The sequence below is a fragment of the Mus musculus genome, chromosome 4, assembly GCF_000001635.26.
Source record: "Mus musculus strain C57BL/6J chromosome 4, GRCm38.p6 C57BL/6J".
NCBI classification, from domain to species: Eukaryota; Metazoa; Chordata; class Mammalia; order Rodentia; family Muridae; genus Mus; species Mus musculus.
The window spans coordinates 27,152,120-27,173,250 of NC_000070.6; positions in this window are offsets into that span (position 1 = coordinate 27,152,120).

Below are 21,131 nucleotides of genomic sequence, written 5' to 3' on the forward strand. Positions count from 1 at the left end.
AACAACACTGAGATTCGACTTCACTCCAGTCAGAATGGCTAAGATCAAACCTCAGGTGACAGCAGATGCTGGCGAGGATGTGGAGAAAGGGGAACACTCCTCCAGTGTTGGTGGGATTGCAAGCTTGTACAATCACTCTGGAAATCATTCTGGCGGTTCCTCAGAAAATTGGACATAGTACTACCGGAGGATCCAGCAATACCTCTCCTGGGCATATATCCAGAAGATGCCCCAACCGGTAAGAAGGACACATGCTCCACTATGTTCATAGCAGCCTTATTTATAATAGCCAGAAGCTGGAAAAAACCCAGATGCCCCTCAACTGAGGAATCGATACAGACAAAGTGGTACATCTACACAATGGAATACTACTCAGCTATTTTTAAAAAATGAATTTATGAAATTCCTAGGCAAATGGATGGACCTGGAGGGTATCATCCTGAGTGAGGTAACCCAATCACAAAGGAACTCCCACAATTTGTACTCACTGATAAGTGGATATTAGCCCAGAAACTTAGGATACCCAAAATATAAGATACAACTTGCTAAACGCATGAAATTCAAGAAGAAGGAAGACCAAAGTGTGGACACTTTACCCCTTCCTAGAAATTGGAACAAAACAGCCATGGAAGGAGTTACAGAGACAAAATTTGGAGCTGTGACAAAAAGATGGACTATCTAGTGATTGCCATATGCAGGGATCCATCCCATAATCAGCTTCCAAATGCTGACACCATTACACACACTAGCAAAATTTTGCTGAAAGGACCCAGATATAGCTCTCTCTTGTGAGACTCTGCTGGGGCCTAGCAAATACAGAAGTAGATGATCACAGTCAGCTATTGGATGGGTCACACGGCCCCCAATGCAGTAGCTAGAGATATTCCCCAAGGAGCTAAAGGGAACTGCAACCCTATAGGTGGAACAACAATATGAACTAACCAGTACCCAGGAGCTCTTGTCTCTAGCTGCATATGCATCAAAAGATGGCCTAGTCGGCCATCACTGCAAAGAGAGGCCCACTGGACTTGCCAACTTTATATGCCCCAGTACAAGGGAACGCCAGGGCCAAAAAGGGGGAGTGGGTGGATAGGGGATTGGGGGTGTGTGTATGGGGGACCTTTGGGGTAGCATTGAAAATGTAAACGAGGAAAATACCTAATAATAATAAAAAAGATACTAGAAAAAAATTGTATAATACACTATTTCAAAAGTTCAATTGCAAAATGAAAAACTTAAATGTCACTCTTCTAACTACCTCCTGAGTGATATTACTATCCAAGTTAAAAGACATATCATTGTATGGTTGTTGGTATTTCCAACTTGAATGAAATTTGAATTGTCTAGTGATGGTCCATGGAGGATAATCGAAAATTAAATTTATTGTCAGGAGTGGTGGCACACACCTTTAGCAGCAACACTTGGAAGGCAGAGGTAGGCAGATTTCTGAGTTCGAGGCCAGCCTGGTTTACATAGTGAGCTCTAGGACAGCCAGTACACAGAGAAACCCTGTCTTAAAAAAATAATAAATTTATTGAAGTACAAAGATCTGTTTACTCTGAGTGATACCATTGTCTGACTGGGGTCATAGACTTCATAAATTGGAGAATGAGAGCTCAAAACATGAGTGTGACTCATTGTGCTGAGTGTGGATGTGATGTGGCAATCAGCTACAAGGTCCTGCTGCCTGATGTACACTCCTTCATAGACTGTAACTTGAATTGTGAGATAAAATAAGTCCTTTCTCCCTTGTTGCTTTTGTTAAAGTATGTAATCACAGCAATGGAGAAAAAAATCTAAGACACTCACTAATTACATTAAACAAAGAAACCAAACAACCAGGTTGTATTTTTGTAGTGCCAGGCACACAACTCAATACTACAAAGCTGGCTGCAAGTTTGAAGTTTACTTGTGCTACATAAGATGTTCTAAGTCTCCCTCTGTTATGCAGTGAAATTTCATATCAATGAACAATAAAAGAATATTTCTGTGATCTAAAGGAAGAACTGATATTTCTGTTTCAAGAATAAAATGTACAAAAACCACTGCATTCAATTTTTAACATATTTATTAACTCAATAATTGATTTTAATTACCTTTGATTGTCCATCCCTGGATCTTTCATGTTTTAAGAAAAGTTGTTATGTAAAGGTGAAGAAATTGATTTTTAACAGGCTCAAACACCTACTAAAACTGAGAAACAATGTTATATAACAGGGAGATATGCTTATTAAACATATACCCATGGCCACTCTGCATAATATTAAACATTATTATTGAGTAAAAAATAGTTTTATTTTCTAGTTTACATGTTTCAAAAGCCTCTAAAATTGATGTAGGGAATCAATAATTTAATTGAAGTTTGAGTTTTAAAATGTAATATTTTTCTAGAATACTTTTTCCAGAATTACATGGTACTTGTATATATCCCTTACTTTCATTAAAATATTATATGTAATTATATAAAATCCTGGCTAGTGGAAATGTTCATCATCACAGTAATTGTAGAGAATAGTATGGATGTCACTCAAGGAATAATAAGTGAATCCATTGAATGACTTAATATGGCATTTCTATGTATAAAACTGATGGAAATTAGTTTACCCGAGAGACCCATATTTGTTGCTACACTATAAATTGTAGTTAGATATGATCAAAAACCAAGAAAATCATTAATGGATGACTGCATACTACATATTGAATAAGGAATAGAATTTCTCCATGAAAATGACATCCTTTTATTTGCTGAAAGATGAATAGAATTGGAGAATATTTAGAATAAGGCAGAATGGAAAAGAAAATACCATGTTAGTTTTAATTCATGTACAGGTGTTACAATAACATGTACTAATCTATTGCAGTAGCCTATGTCTGTAAGTATAGCAGTTTGCAAGATTGAGATGAAGGTTACTTGAGTCCTCGAGTTTTAAGACTAGTCTAGATACCATGAGTGTCATGCTATTTTAAAAAAGTAAGAAAACAAAAGAAAGGAAAAAAGAATTATATGTTACCATGCTGCAAAATAATGTTTAAAAGGCTGATTGGAAGTAACAAGAATCTAATACTGTTAAAGACATGTAACAAACTATATTCAATATAGAGAATTATGTTAACTACAGTTAATAATAAACTATATATTTTGTAAATAATTAAGTAAAAGACATATACACAAAACATCCAATGCTAAAGATAAAATAAAAATTAAAGTGTTATTTATTCTTATTTTCTCAGTGCATAGAGTACTTTATAGTATGTTCAAACTTAGTGGGTTGGTCAATTTAAAAAATCTGGAGATTTTACATGTAAGAATACTTATTCTGAAAGCATGGGTACTTGAGCTCGAATTCCAAGAACCAGTATTTAAAAAAACAGATTGCCCTCATATACCTATAATCTTAATATGAAGGGAATGAATGCTGGATCCTAAGATCTTTCTAGACATTCAGTCTAACAAAAGTGTTAGTGGGCTTCCTGTTAGGAATGGATTCTGTTTCAAAGAAATAACATAGAGAACAACAGATCATGATATCATTTTATGGTCAGTACATGCCCTTAGTAGACACAAACAACATACACCTAGCTCTACACACCAAAAATAACACACACACACACACACACACACACACACACACACACACACTCACACACACACACACACACACACACACACACACACACTATATATATATATATATATATATATATACACACACATATATATATATATACACATATATATATGTATATATATATATGTATATATATATGTATATATATATGTATATATATAGTGTGTATGTGTATATATATATATCATATGATGTATATGATATATATATATCATATATATATCAATACATAAAATAAAATAAATTAGAGGTTCTGGATGTTAAAAAGTGGTCTTTAAAGCAGGATAGAAAACAGGCATCTTAATCATTTTGACAGAGGGCATGGCAACCTTAGAATCTGCGGATGTGGTATCAACTTCCTTACTGCCTAACTAGATCCTTGTGGAAAGTATAGCTCATGGTTTGAAACATCTGTAGAGTCTCTGTGGACCTTGTTGCTAAAAGCCTTTGTGTTATTCTGTTCAAGCAACTAAACTGAAGGGTTACCACTTACCAACATTAACTTAATGTCTGGTGTTCCCTAAATTATCCTTCATATAGATATGTTGTATAAAATGTTTTGCTTTTTTGTGTTTTATTGGGATCAGGCTTTTCAGTACCATCTTCCTTAGCTTTTACATTTTTAAATATTTTTTAATAAGTATCTAAAGTAGAGAGCTTCCTTGTGGTCTATTCATACATTCTTAATATTTGAAGCCATTTTCTTAACACCACCTCTCTCCCACCATCCTTTCCATCATCAGTACTTATAAACTTCTGGTGTGAGTAAACTACTTCCACATTGAGTTCTTATTAATTTTTTCACCTCAGTTAACACATGTCAGCAAACATACATACATTCATACATACATACATACATACATATGTTATACCCATACATAAAATAAATGACAGGTCCTGGAGGTTAAAAATTGGTCGTTAAAGTGGGATAGTAAACAAGCACCCTAATCAAGTAGAAGCATAAGTCTTGAAAGTAAATGGGAGGATAGTGAGTGTGGAAAGCAATGTTGAGAGAAGGAGAGACAGAAGAAGAGTGGAGTGGAGTGGAGTGGAGAAAGGGTTAATTAACACAATGAGGAAAACTGTCTAGTTTCCTTTGCTTTATATACAGACTTTACTACATGAAATCTCTTACAGAAAAATTAGAAACTAGTATCTTTGTAAGAGAGACACGAGTCAGTGTCTGTCTTTCAGAGATAGAGTTACACCCTAATATATGATTCAATAGAAAATATAGATTCATCAAATTTCCTGATAAATTTATAAATTTAGTTTTCATTATGATAGGGTAAGTTGTTACTCATTTGTCAATTAATCAAAATCTAACAAAGACAGAAATTGGTACCAGGTTTGTGAGATACTTGTTTGAAAGTGGTGTCTGTTCATGAATTATTCCCCTGTGCCATTCAAGGTTCTTCCCCATTTTTCCTCTATAAGTTTCAGTGTCTCTGGTTTTATGTGGAGGTCCTTGATCCACTTGGACTTGAGCTTTGTACAGAAGATAAGAATGGTTCTTCAGAAAATTGGACATAATACTACCGGAGGATCCTGCAATACCTCTCCTGGGCATATATCCAGAAGATGTTCCAACTGGTAAGAAGGACACATGCTCCACTATGATCGTAGCCACCTTATTTATAATAGCCAGAAGCTAGAAAGAACCCAGATGCCCCTCAACAGAAGAATGGATACAGAAAATGTGGTACATTTACACAATGGAGTACTACTCAGCTATTAAAAGGAATGAATTTATGAAATTCCTAGGCAAATGGTTGGAAATGGAGGGCATCATCCTGAGTGAGGTAACACAATCACAAACGAACTCAAATGATATGTACTCACTGATAAGTGGATATTAGCCCAGTAACTTAGTATACCCAAGATATAAGATACAATTTGCAAAACACATGAAACTGAAGAAGAATGAAGACCAAAGTGTGGACACTTTGCCCCTTCTTAGAATTGGCAACAATCACCCATGGAAGGAGTTACAGAGACAAAGTTTGGAGCTGGGACAAAAGGATGGACCATCTAGAGACTGCCATATCCAGGAATCCATCCCATAATCAGCCTCTAAATGATGGCACCATTGCATACACTAGCAAGATTTTGCTGAAAGGACCCTGATATAGCTGTCTCTTGTGAGACTAGGCCGGGGCCTAGCAAACACTTAAGTGGATGCTCACAGTCAGCTATTGGATGGATCACAGGGCCCCCAATGGAGGAGCTAGAGAAAGTAACCAAGGAGCTAAAGAGATCTGCAACCCTGTAGGTGCAACAATATGAACTAACCAGTACCCCAGAGCTCTTGACTCTAGCTGCATATGTATCAAAAGGTGACCTAGTTGGCCATCACTGGAAAGAGAGGCCCATTGGACATGAAAACTTTATATGCCCCAGTACAGGGGAACGCCAGGGCCAACAAGTGGAATGGGTGGGTAGGGGAGTGTGGGGGGGGGAGGGTATGGGGGACTTTTGGGATAACATTGGAAATGTAACTGAGGAAAATACGTAATAAAAAATATTTAAATTTAAAAAAGGGAAAGCTAAAAAAAAAAAAAAAAAACGATAGATTTGCATTCTTCTTACATGCTAACAGCCCACTGAGCCAGCACCATTTGTTGAAAATGCTGTCTTTTTTCCATTGGTTGTTTTAGCTTCTTTGTCAAAGATCAAATGACCAGAGATATGTGGGTTCACTTCTGGGACTTCAAGTCTATTTCAATTGTATCTGTCTGTCTGTCACTGTACCAGTACCATGGATTTTTTTTTTTTTTAATCACAATTGATCCATAGTACAGCTTGAGGTCAGGGATGATGATTCCACCAGAAATTCTTTTACTGTTGAGAACAGTTTTTGCTATCCTAGGTTTTTTTGTTATTTTAGATGAATTTGCAAATTGTCCTTTCTAAATCTTTGAAGAAAGGTGTTAGAATTTTTGTGGGGATTACGTTGAATTTGATGGCCAAATTGCTTTCAAAAAGATTGCCATTTTTACTATATTAATCCTGCCAATCCATGAGCATGGGAGACCTTTCCATCTTCTGAGATCTTCTTTGATTTCTTTCTTTGGAGACTTGAAGTTTCATCATACAGATCTTTCACTTGCTTAGATAGAGTCACACAAAGTGTAGAGCAGAGAGTGAAGGAATGACCATCCAGAGACTGTGCTAACTGGGGATCTATCTCATATACAACCACCAATGCAGATGCCAACTAAAGCTTGCTGATAGGAGCCTGATATAGCTGTCTCCTGAGAGACTCTGCCAGTGACTGACAAATACGTAAGTGGATGCTCATAGCGATCCATCGAACGGAGCACAGGGTCCTCAATGAAGGATCTAGAGAAAGGACCTAAGGAGCTGAAGGGGTTTGCAGCCCAATAGGAGGATCAACAATATGAATTAATCAGTACCCCTAGAGCTCCCTGTGAGTAAACCCACCAACCAAAGAAAACACATTGTGGGACTCATGACTCTAGCTGCATATGTAGCAGAGGATGGCCTAATGGGTTATTAATGGGAGGAGAGTCTCTTGGTCCTGTGAAATTTCTATGCCCCAGGAAGCAGGAGTGGGTGAGTTGGTGAGCAGGGGAATGGGGAAAGAGATAGGGGTTTTTCGGAGGGGAAACCAGGAAAGGGGATGACATTTGAAATGTAAATTTAAAAAATGACTAATAAAGAAAAGTTGTGACAAAGTTATTTTGGGAAGGATTATTGGAAGATTTCCTCAATATTTGCTTACAAAGTCATCTAGTGTGGAGAGTTCAGAATTCTGATCTATAAGAGCTTGGAATCTAAGAATTCTATCATGATGAGATGAGTCTGTGATTTTATATCTTGTAATATTTGTTCTATGGAACTGAATGGACCTTGTTTAATTTGAATATGTCTATAATGGTAATGTCCTTCAAATTGTTTATTCCTACAATTGTTCTTTATTTCTTCTGGCTAATTTAGATTTGTAATATTTTTTCTCCAGATACTAGAATAACATTTCCTGGTGTTTTTCCTGTCTGTGTGCTAGGAATGCCCTTAACTCTGTTTTATTCTAAGTGAGCATCTTTCATTTACAATAAGGTGCATTTCTAGATTCTACAGCTGGATGAATCTTTCATTTTAATCCATTCTGCTTTTCTGTGTGTTTTGACTGGAGAATTGAAACAATTTATATTTAGCATTATTTTTAAGGCATTGCATATTAATTACAGTCATTTTTGTCAATTTCCAATGCTTAATGATTTTCCATTCCTTCTTTATTTAAGAGTTATTCAAAAGTGATTTATTATTTTCTGTGGCCTCATGGATGTACTTGCCTTTCTCTTGAATCTGGAAGATTCCTTTAATTATCTTTCCTGTAGCTGAACTGCTGACCATGAATCTCTTATCATCCCTTATCCTACTTTTACAATGGAATTTTTCTTTATGATGGGAAACAGATTTCTCTACCCTGCCTTTATTTGTAGGAGGGATTTTTGTTTTGTTTTGTTTTGTTTTGTTTTGTTTTGTTTTGTTTTTCTTTTGAATTGTCCTTGTCACCCTGTTTTAATGCTTCTACAGTTTCTTCAAGATCAGATATTCTTTTGGTTCTCTCTGTCTCTCTGTCTCTGTCTGTTTGTCTGTCTCTCTCTCACATACACACACTTTATTTATTTATTTATTTATTTATTTATTTACACTCCATATTTTATCCCTACCATTGTTACCCTTCAACTCTTCCACATCCCATACCTCCTCCCCACCTCCATGTCCCCACACATCGATGTCCTCATCGCCTACCTCACATTGCCTCTAAACTCTCTGAGGCCTCGAGTCTCTTGAGGGTTAGGTGTATCATATCTGGATGCACACAAAACCAGCAGTCCTCTACTGTATGTGTGTTGGGACCCTCAAATCAGTTGCTGTATGCTGTCTGTTTGATGGTCCAGTGTTGGAGAGATCCCGGGGGTTCAGATTAACTGAGACTGCTGGTCCTCCTACAGAGTCGCCCTTCTCTTCAGCTCTGTTCAGCCTCCCTTAAGTCAATAGCAGAGGTCAGCAGCTTCTGTTCATTGGCTGGGTGTAATTATCTGCATCTGACTCTTTCAGCTTCTTGTTGGATCTTCTGGAGTGCAGTCATGCTAGATCCTTTTCTGTGAGTGCTCTATATCCTCAGTAATAACGTCAAGCCTTGGGAAGTCTCATTGAGCTGGATCCTACTTAGGGCCTGCTACTGAACCTTCTTTTCCTCAGGCTCCTCTTCTTGATCCGCTATACAGGTGAAAATTCTCCTAGAGCTTTGCATGTGACTTATTGTCTTTACCATATTTTATAGTTTAGTCCAGTTTACATTCAATATTTTCATGGGGTTACTGATCTATGTCATCACAGTTGTATTGATTTCTTCATGTTTAGTTGTTTGTCTTTATTCCCTTGGCATTCATTCAGTGGTTCATATTCTTCTGTGATATCATCGAATACACTTGTAGTTGATCTTTTGGGGGTATTTTATCCAATTCATTCTCACTAGAATACATATCAATGAGATTAATAATTTTGGAGGTATTATATTGCATTAGATTTTCATGTTTTTTACTTTACTACTTTGGGATATAGACATCAACGTTTATGTTCTTGCTTAGATTGTTAATTAACTTTACTATTATAATTGAAGTGTTTCTAATATTTAAGTGGGATTGGATTTTGATGATAAATGTAGTTCAGTAGTTATAATTTATAATCAGTCATAGAGCTCAGAGCCCTTGGTGCACACTCAGTATTAATTCCCAGTATAGAATATTAGCTGTGAGAGTGATCACAGTTGGTAGATATCCTATGTAATATTTATATTAGCCAATTACAACAGAGGGTCCTGACTTCAATTGCTTAGAGTGCATTTCTGATATAGATGCATGCAGTTGAGCAGTGGATTTAAAGTTTCTTATTGATGATCTCTTGGAAGGAGTTCTCTCACATCTTTTGACTGTATGAACAAGAAGCGATTAAGAGCTCTTAGTTCCAGCAAAGCCTCAGGTGGTGTTGTTCAGAAGCTGGGATATTCTAAGTTATTTTTTAGTAGTTTTCATGAACCTTTGATGATATCTGCACTGTGCTTCAACTCTTTTTATGTTTTTTGTTTTATATTTCATATTATTTAAATCAATCTTAAATTTAAATATATTTTGATTATACTTTTCAATATTCCAAGTTCTTCAATACTCTTTCTTCATACCTACCCACTGAACTTATATTCGTCCTCAAAAAACCAAAAACCCAATGCAACAACACACCCCCCAAATCCAGTAAGACAAAATAAGACAACTCCATATCCCAAATAAAACTCTAAATTACAATAAAATAAAAGCAGACAATAAAACTGTGAAGTTTGTTATATATTGGCCAACTACTACTGAACATGAAGTCTGTTGTGGAGTGTTTGATAAACCCAGTGTCACTCAATTAAAAAAATATATATATATATCTTTTTTCCTCTCCCAGGAGGTATAAATGACAGTTCAGATGTTAACCTTTACCCTAGTTGCAAAGTTTTCATTCATTCCCTCATTTTAAAAATAAATTAGAATTAAATTAAATTAAAATATATTAAGATAAAATAAAAACTATCACATTGGAAATAGAGAAGATAAACCAACAGAAAAAGGAGAAGAATACAATTGAAGGCACAAGAAGGAGAGACCCACTTGTCTGCACACTCTAGAATCCTATACAAACACAGAACTGGAATCCATAATTTAAATGCAGTGGACTCAAAGTGCAATTATGCAAGTTTTGTCCATACTCCTTCAGTCTCTTTGACTTCATATAAACTTTGATCACACGAATTTAGAGTGTCTTGTTTTAATCTAGCCTCCATTCCTTCTGACACCTAAACTCTTTTTGAGTCATCTTCCATAGGCTTCCCTAAGTTCTGAAGGGAGGGATTTGGTAGAGATTTCCCTTTTGTTGCCAAGATCTGTTACACTCTGTATAATTCCTGGTTGGGTATAGATCTCCTTTCTTTTTCCCATCTACTGAAGTAGGAAGCTTCTATGATGATGGCTGAATAAAGCACTGATGTTTGAGTATTGCAGAATATCAATGGGAGTCATTTTATCACCATATTCTATTTTTCTTTCTTTCTTTTTTTTTATTTTGTATGTTTTTTTTTTTTACATATTTTCCTCAATTACATTTCCAATGCTATCCCAAAAGTCCCCCATACCCTCCCCCCCACTTCCCTACCCACTCACTCCCAATTTTTTTTTGGCCCTGGCATTCCCCTGTACTGGGGCATATACAGTTTGCATGTCCAATGGGCCTCTCTTTCCAGTGATGGCCGACTAGGCCATCTTTTGATACATATGCAGCTAGAGTCAAGAGTTCCGGGGTACTGGTTAGTTCATAATGTTGTTCCACCTATAGGGTTGCAGATCCCTTTAGCTCCTTGGGTACTTTCTCTAGCTCCTCCATTGGGAGCCCTGTGATCTATCCAATAGCTGACTGTGAGCATCCACTACTGTGTTTGCTAGGCCCCGGCATAGTCTCACAAGAGACAGCTACATCTGGGTCCTTTCGATAAAATCTTGCTAGTGTATGCAATTGTGTCAGCGTTTGGAAGCTGATTATGGGGTGGATTCCTGGATATGGCAGTCTCTACATGGTCCATCCTTTCGTCTCAGCTCCAAACTTTGTCTCTGTAACTCCTTCCATGGGTGTTTTGTTCCCAATTCTAAGGAGGGGCATAGTGTCCACACTTCAGTCTTCATTCTTCTTGAGTTTCATGTGTTTAGCAAATTGTATCTTATATCTTGGGTATCCTAGGTTTTGGGCTAATATCCACTTATCAGTGAGTACATATTGTGTGAGTTCCTTTGTGAATGTGTTACCTCACTCAGGATGATGCCCTCCAGGACCATCCATTTGGCTAGGAATTTCATAAATTCATTCTTTTTAATAGCTGAGTAGTACTTCATTGTGTAAATGTACCACATTTTCTGTATCCATTCCTCTGTTGAATTCTATTTTTCTTGTTTTTAGTTCCTTATTATTTAGGTTCACTCTAGGTCCCTGTGCTATCTATTCTTAGGCTCTTGATCACACAAATTTTGTCAGCTGTAGGTTACATTTTGGGGATGAGCCTTAAGTCAAATAAGTTATTAATGTGTTCTGGCCACAACCTTTGTGCCACAATTGCTCTAGCATAAAGGGCAGGTAGTACACCATTGTACATAAAGTCTTTCCCTAGCTTGATGTTTATATTTCTCTTTTGAGAGAATGCAGATTTCATTTCTGTACCAATGGTATTAGGCATGAAGATTCTATATAGGTACTGGCTTAAACTCTTCATCTTTAGCACATTGTGTAGGGTTTGCCTTTATCAGCTGGCTATTCAAGATTCTTTGCCATCAAGAAAATGCTAATCAAAATATACTTATGATTTCCTTTTATACTTCCAAATGTGACTGAGAATCAACAAAACAAGTGACAAACAATACAAGCTCTTTTCTGCAGAGAATATGGAGTAAGTAGAATATACATACTTTGAGGGTGGGAGTGCAAATTAGTCGAACCAGTATGTAAACCAGTGTGGTCATGCCTCAGGAAGATAAAACTCTATCTTTGTCAAGATATAGCTATCCACTTTTGAAAGTAAATTCAAAGAATAATTCCTCTTACCACAGACACACTTGTTCAACCAAGTTCATTCCTCCTCTTTGCAAAGTAGCCTGAATTTCAAACTATATATATATATATATATATATATATATATATATATATATATATATATATATTTCTCTCAAACTGAAGAAAATGACTGACATTTTTACAATGGAATATTACTTAGCTCTTAAAAAATAAGACACCTTAGAATTTGCAGCCAAATTGATGTAAATAGAAAAAAGTCATCCTCAGTAGGTATCCCAGACTCAGAAAGAAAATTATGGGATATATTAACTTATAAATGGATATTAACTATCAAGTCAGTGATAACCAACCTAAAATCCATATAACCACAGAGGGTAAATACAGTGTATACAAAGTATAGGACTAGAGTGGAAAAGTAGATCTTATTAGAAAAGGAAAATACAATAGATAATTAAGGATGGATAGAAAGGGAGGAAATAGAAGGATCAAGTTGGAATAGGTAGGGAGAGGGGTTTTTGGAGGGAATGCACAGAGAGAGCTAAATGTGAGGAACATTAGAAAAATAGTGTGGAACAATAATATAGAGTAAAAACTTGACAAAATATATAAATATATGTAGGTGGTATAAATGAAATTGCCAAAATATGGGAAAACTGCCTAACTGACCTATTTTCACTAAAGGAATCTTCCTATACTGAGATTGGATTCCATGTACTGAATTATCCACCAACAGGGACCAGTAGGAATTCCCAAACAACTCAGGAAATTGTCAAGTTTTGTTCTTGAAATATTTATGTTTGTGAAAAATATTTTAAGGATGTCTTCACTGTTCTCACTGATACAGTTTAAATTCTTCCAAATGTATCCAGAGTAAAAGCAGATGGAGCTCAAGTTAAAAAGAAAACAAAAAAGCAAACAAACAAAAAAACAAAAAACAAAAAAAAAAAAACAGCAAGAAAACGTCCCTTCTCCCTTTCTGTTTCCCTAATTATGCATGAGTAGATTCAACTGAGTGCTTTTCCACATTCAGAATTCTAGAGGACTATGGCTGATAACCATTACATACATTTGTAAATAGTCCAACTCCAATACAGATGACAACTTCTCTATAGACACACTGACAAAGTTATCTTCCCAAATTTTGTGCTAAATTTTGTATACCTAGGGATCCACATTAGGGCAGTTTATATTTTTTGTACAACTTTGAAACTTCTCTGAAAAATTCTAAGAATTTTCACTTATGTGAACGAATGTGTTTGTGCACTAAGTATAGAAAATCACGATAAATATATCTTTACTAATACTTTATATCCACGGTTCAGATTTATCTTTAAATATACTGACATATATAGCATTTATATTTCCCTACATATAACTGCCAGTTGTGCCAGCACCATTTGTTGAAAATGCTGTCTTTTTCCCACTGGATGGTTTTAGCTCCCTTGTCAAAGATCAAGTGACCATAGGTGTGTGGATTCATCTCTGGGTCTTCAATTCTATTCCATTGGTCTACTTGTCTGTCACTATACCAGTACCATGCAGTTTTGATCCCAATTGATCTGTAGTACAGTTTTAGGTCCGGCATGGTGATTCCACCAGAGGTTCTTTTATCCCTGAGAAGAGTTTTTGCTATCCTCGGTTTTTTGTTATTCCAGATGAATCTGCTGATTGCCCTTTCTAATTCGATGAAGAATTGAGTTGGAATTTTGATGGGGATTGCATTGAATCTGTAGATTGCTTTTGGCAAGATAGCCATTTTTATAATGTTGATCCTGCCAATCCATGAGCATGGGAGATCTTTCCATCTTCTGAGATCTTCTTTAATTTCTTTCTTTAGAGACTTGAAGTTCTTATCGTACAGATCTTTCCCTTCCTTAGTTAGAGTCACGACAAGGTATTTTATATTATTTGTGACAATTGAGAAGGATGTTGTTTCCCTAATTTCTTTCTCAGCCTATTTATCCTTTGTGTACAGAAAGGCCATTGACTTGTTTGAGTTAATTTTATATCCAGCTACTTCATTGAAGCTGTTTATCAGGCTTAGGAGTTCTCTGGTGGAATTTTTAGTGTCACTTATATATACTATCATATCATCTGCAAAAAGTGATATTTTGACTTCTTCCTTTCCAATTTGTATTCCCTTGATCGCCTTTTTTTGTCTAATTGCTCTGGCTAGGACTTCATGTACAATGTTGAATAGGTAGGGCTAGAGTGGACAGCCTTGTCTAGTCCCTGATTTTAGTGGCATTGCGTCCAGCTTCTCTCCATTTACTTTGATGTTGGCTATTGGTTTGCTGTAGATTGCTTTTATCATGTTTAGGTATTGGCCTTGAATTCCTGATCTTTCCAAGACTTTTATCATGAATGGGTGTTGGATTTTGTCAAATGCTTTCTCAGCATCTAACAAGATGATCATGTGGTTTTTGTCTTTGAGTTTGTTTATATACTGGATTACATTGATGGATTTCCATATATTGAACCATCCCTGCATCCCTGGGATGAAACCTACTTGGTCAGGATGGATGATTGTTTTGATTTGTTCTTGGATTTGGTTAGCAAGAACTTTATTGAGGATTTTTGCATCGATACTCATAAGGGAAATTGGTCTTAAGTTCTCTATCTTTGTTGGGTCTTTTTGTGGTTTAGGTATCAGAGTAATTGTGGCTTCATAGAATGAGTTGGGTAGAGTACCTTCCGTTTCTGTTTTGTCGAATAGTTTGTGAAGAACTGGAATTAGGTCTTCTTTGAAGGTCTGATAGAACTCTGCACTAAACCTGTCTGGTCCTGGGCTTTTTTTGGCTGGGAGATTATTAATGACTGTTTCTATTTCTTTAGGGGATATAGGACTGTTGAGATCATTAACCTGATCTTGATTTAACTTTGGTACCTGGTATCTGTCCAGAAATTTGTCCATTTCGTCCAGGTTTTCCAGTTTTGTTGAGTATAGCCTTTTGTAGAAGGATCTGATGGTGTTTTGGATTTCTTCAGGATCTGTTGTTATGTTTCCCTTTTCATTTCTGATTTTGTTAATTAGGATGCTTTCCCTGTGCCCTCTAGTGAATCTGGCTAAGGGTTTATCAATCTTGTTGATTTTCTCAAAGAACCAGCTCCTTGATTGGTTGATTCTTTGAATAGTTCTTCTCTTTTCCACTTGGTTGATTTCACCCCTGAGTTTGATTATTTCCTGCCTTCTACTCCTCTTTGGTGAATTTGCTTCCTTTTCTTCTAGACCTTTTAGGTGTGTTGTCAAGCTGCTAATGTGTGCTCTCTCTAGTTTCTTTTTGGAGGCACTCAGAGCTATGAGTTTTCCTCTTAGGAATGCTTTCATTGTGTCCCATAAGTTGGGGTATGTTGTGGCTTCATTTTCATTAAACTCCAAAAAGTCCTTAATTTCTTTCTTTATTCCTTCCTTGACCAAGGTATCATTGAGAAGAGTGTTGTTCAGTTTCCACGTGAATGTTGGCTTTCTATTATTTATTTTGTTATTGAAGACCAGCCTTAGTCCATGGTGATCTGATAGGATTCATGGGACAATTTCAATATTTTTGTATATGTTGAGGCTTGTTTTGTGACCAATTATGTGGTCAATTTTAGAGAAGGTACCATGAGGTGCTGAGAAGAAGGTATATCCTTTTGTTGTAGGATAAAATGTTCTGTAGATATCTGTTAAGTCCATTTGTTTCATCACTTCTGTTAGTTTCACTGTGTCCCTGTTTAGTTTCTGTTTCCATGATCTGTCCATTGGTGAAAGTGGTGTGTTGAAGTCTCCCACTATTAAAGTGTGAGGTGCAATGTGTGCTTTGAGCTTTACTAAAGTTTATTTAATGAATGTGGCCTCCCTTGTATTTGGAGCATAGATATTCAGAATTGAGAGTTCCTCTCGGAGGATTTTACCTTTGATGAGAATGAAGTGTCCCTCCTTGTCTTTTTTGATGACTTTGGGTTGGAAGTCAATCTTATCAGATATTAGGATGGCTACTCCAGCTTGTTTCTTCATACCATTTGCTTGGAAAATTGTTTTCCAGCCTTTCATTCTGAGGTAGTGTCTTCCTTTTTCTCTGTGATGAGTTTCCTGTAAGCAGCAAAATGTTGGGTCTTGTTTGTGTAGCCAGTTTGTTAGTCTATGTCGTTTTATTGGGGAGTTGAGACCATTGATATTAAGAGATATTAAGGAAAAGTAATTGTTGCTTCCTGTTATTTTTGTTGTTAAAGTTGGCATTCTGTTCTTGTGGCTGTCTTCTTTTAGTTTTGTTGAGGGATTATCTTCTTGTTTTTACTAGGGCGTGGTTCCCGTTCTTTTATTGTTTTTTTTTTTTTCTGTTATTATCCTTTGAAGGGCTGGATTTGTGGAGAGATAATGGGTGAATTTAATTTTGTCGTGGAAAACTTTGGTTTCTCCATCTATGATAATTGAGAGTTTCGCTGGGTATAGTAGCCTGGGCTGGAATTTGTGTTCTCTTAGTGTCTGTATAACATCTGTCCAGGCTATTCTGGCTTTCATAGTCTCTGGTGAAAAATCTGGTGTAATTCTGGTAGGCTTGCCTTTATATGTTACTTGACCTTTTTCCCTTACTGCTTTTAGTATTCTATCTTTATTTAGTGCATTTGATGTTCTGATTATTATGTGTCGGGAGGAATTTCTTTTCTGGTCCAGTCTATTTGGAGTCTGTAGGCTTCTTGTATGTTCATGGGCATCTCTTTCTTTAGATTTGGGAAGTTTTCTTCAATAATTTTGTTGAAGATGTTTGCTGTTCCTTTGAGTTGAAAATCTTCATTCTCATCCACTCCTATTATCCGTAGGTTTGGTCTTCTCATTGTGTCCTGGATTTCCTGGATGTTTTGAGTTAGGATCTTTTTGCATTTTCCATTTTCTTTGATTGTTGTGCCGATGTTCTCTATGGAATCTCCTGCACCTGAGATTCTCTCTTCCATCTCTTGTATTCTGTTGCTGATGCTGCCATCTATGGTTCCAGATTTCTTTCCTAGGGTTTCTATCTCCAGCGTTGCCTCACTTTGGGTTTTCTTTATTGTGTCTACTTTCCTTTTTAGGTCTAGTATGGTTTTGTTCATTTCCATCAACTGTTTGGATGTGTTTTCCTGTTTTCTATACGGACTTCTACCTGTTTGGTTGTGTTTTCCTGTTTTTCTTTAAGGACTTGTAACTCTTTAGCCGTGTTCTCCTGTAGTTCTTTAAGTGAGTTATTAAATTCCTTCGTTATGTCCTCTACCATCATCATGAGATATGCTTTTAAATCCAGGTCTACCTTTTCAGGTGTGTTAAGGTGCCCTGGACTGGGCGAAGTGGGCGTTCTGGGTTCTGATGATGGTGAGTGGTCCTGGTTTCTGTTAGTAGGATTCTTACGTTTACCTTTTGCCATCTGGTAATCTCTGGAGTTAGTTGTTATAGTTGTCTTTGTTTAGAGATTGTTCCTCTGTTGATTTTGTTACCCTCTATCAGCAGACGTGGGAGACTAGCTCTCTCCTCTGAGTTTCAGTGGTCAGAGCAGTCTCTGCAGGCAAGCTCTCCTCTTTCAGGGAAGGTGCACAGTTATCTGGTGTTTGGACTTCCTCCTGGTTGAAGATGAAGGCCCAAAACAGGATCTTTCCCAGAAGCTGTGTTGCTTTGGCCAGGAAGGTGGCCGGTTGTCTGGAGCCGAAGATGGCGCCGCCTCAGAAGCTCTGTGGCTCTCGCCTGTCCCAAAAACTGCTGGCCTCTGTATTCCACACCCTCACGTGTGCAGCCTGCCCTCCGCGGAGTCCCGGAACCAAGGTGGCTCCCGCTGGAGCCTGAGGCAGAAACCTCTAGGGCCGGGCGGAACCCTGTGCTCTCACCAGGAAGGTGGCCGGTTGTCTCAGTACTTATTTTTATATAGTATTATTTTCATATTCAATTATGTTATCAATGATTCTTTGCATTAGGCAATTGTGCAAAGTGTTCGCCTATGTTTCTGATTAATTTCATTTCTAAATCTTAATTTAATTAAATCAAATACTAATTGCTTTAAATAATACATAAGCTGTATATAGAATTATGTATGAATAATTACTATATAATTAAGAGAATCACCATAAAATCACTCTTATTGCCATTGTTCATATCAGAAAATGATAAGCTTTTACGTTCTTGGATATTGACTCCATAAATTAATGTTTGCAGCTTTATCCTTAAAGATTAAAAAATCAGTCATAAAGGAATATTTTAATCTTATATGATATTTTAATTTTATAAACTTTTCAACACTTTATATATCCCTCATCACATACCTTTGATCAGTTATATTATTTTATATTCTGTATTATTATAATTTTTATATTTGCTAAGGTGTATTATCATGGAATGAATAAACAGGACAACTTACAATAATAGTATGTACAATGTTGGTAATATTACCACAACAGATTTCAAGATACATAACATGGTTATAGTAATTAAAACAAGCATGGTACTGAAAAAATGGCATTTACTTCAGTAAATGATGTTAAGAAATCTGCTTAAAATAGAAAAATAAAATTAGAATCAGAAATACAACTTTCACAATATTTAATCCTAAATGTATCAATAATCTCAATCTGAAGCCCCAGAAATTGGTAGATTAACATAAAAAATATCCCAATTCATATACTTAGTAGAAAGGACTCCAATAGCTTAAGAGTTAAGGGCCACTATCAATAAATGGATCTTTATCATATTAAAAGGCTTCTGTAAAGCAAAGGGAGACATTATAGAATGAGGAGGAGGCACACATAGAGAAAATTTTGATTTACAGTTTATCTCATAGAGGGTTAATATCCAGAACATATAATAAACTCAACTAGAAAAAGTTGAGGAAACAAAGAAACCAATTACAAACGGGGTATAGATCTCAAAAGAGAGTTTACAACACGTAGCTTATAAATGTCTCAAAATTTATTTTTAATATTTAAAAATATTTTTCAAAAAACATAATTTTTAAAATTTTATTTCATCTTTTTTTATATTCCAGATTTTATCCTATTCTAGGTCCACCCTCTTACTTTTCCCCATCCCATACCTTCCCCGTACTCCCTGTCTCCATGAGGATGTCCCTACATCCCACTCCACACCTGACCAGACCTCTAAAATCCCTGAGGCCTCCAGTCTCTTGAGTGTTATGTGCATCCTTTTTGACGAACCCACCAGTCCTCTGCTGTATATGTGTTGGGGGCTTCATATCAGCTGGTATATGCTACCTGGTTGGTGGTTCAGTGTCTGAGAGATCTCAGGGGTCCATGTTAATTGAGACTGCTGGTCCTCTTACAGGATCACCCATCTCTTCAGCTTCTTCCAGCTTTCTCCTAAAACAACTACGGGGTCAGGTCAGCAGCTTCTGTCCATTGGTTGGGCACAAATATCTGCCTTCTGACTCTTTCAGGTGCTTGTTGGGTGTTTTGGAGGGCAGTCATGATAGATTCCTCTTGGGGAGTGCTCAATAGCCTTAGTAATAGTGTCAGACCTTGGAGCATCCCCTCTTGCTGGATCACATTTTGGGCCTGTCACTGGACCTCATTTTCCTCATGTTTCTCCCTGTTTCTGTTCCTGCAGTTCTTTCAGACAGGAACCATTATGAGACAGAGTTTTGATTGTGGATGGCAACCCCATCCCTCACTTGATGCCCTATCTTTCTGTTGGAGATGGGCTCTATAAGTTCCCTTTCCCTACTGTTGCACATTTCATCTAAGGTTCCTCCCTTTGGGTCTGGAGAGTCTCTCACCAACCAGGTCTCTGAAACATTTAGGAGCGTCCCCCTACTTCCAAGCTCCAGTGGTTGCTGGTTTCCATTCTTTCTGCTGTCCCTCAGTGCTTCAGTCCTTTTCACCCACCCAATGACAAATCATGTTGTCCCTTTCTTCCACCTCTGCCCCCTTTCCCACCCATGTCTCTTTCTCCCTTCCCCCTTGTGATTGCTTTGTTTTTTGTTTCCCCATCCGAAGTGAGATTGAGGCATCCTCAGTTGGACCCTTCAGCTTGTTGTAATTTTTAAGTTCTGTGAAATGCATCTTTGGTATTCTGTACTTATTTTTTTTTGACTATTATCCACTTATGAGTAAGTATATACCATGCATGTCCCTTTGAGTTTGAGTTACCTCACTCATGATGATATTTTCTAGTTCTATCCATTTGCCTGTAAAACTCACGATGTTCTCATTCTTATAGCTGACTAGAATTCCATTGTGTAAATAAACCACATTTTCTCTATCCATTCTTCTGTTGTGGAACATCTGCATTGTTATGTTAGAAAAATCAAATAAAAACCACTCTGAAATTTCATCTCACACCAATCAGAATGGATAAAATTAACAACAATGAAACAACAACAACAACAACAAAAACAATAACAAACAACTGACAATAAATGTTGGAGGGTATGTGAGGAAAAGTGAAACTAATTCTTTGTTGGGAGATGACAAACTGGTAGAGCTACACTGGAAACCAATGTGTAAGTTTCTTAAATGGTAAGATTATAGAAAGTAATATGTAAATAGGAACCATGGGGTACATGCAGGTGAATAGGAGTTGTAGAGGTTTTAGTAGTGAATCATAACCTCTATGATAGATAAGTGTATGGTGGTGGCTTTATGGATGGAAGAGAGAGGGAAATAGAGAGGGAGATGGAGAGATGAACAGCTACAATTCAAGGGATCTCAACTCTATACAAAGAACTACAGACAACTAAAGAATGGTGAGAAAGAGGGAATTAGTTGTCCCCAGGGAAATGACATGTAAAACCAATGTGTTTTCATGTACAAAGTGTTCAGTTATAAAAAATGGCAGAATACATTGGCATCTTTTACAATTTTTATTCAAAACAGACTTTTAAATTTTTTTTTTTATTTTTGTATAGTTCAGTCATTATCCCC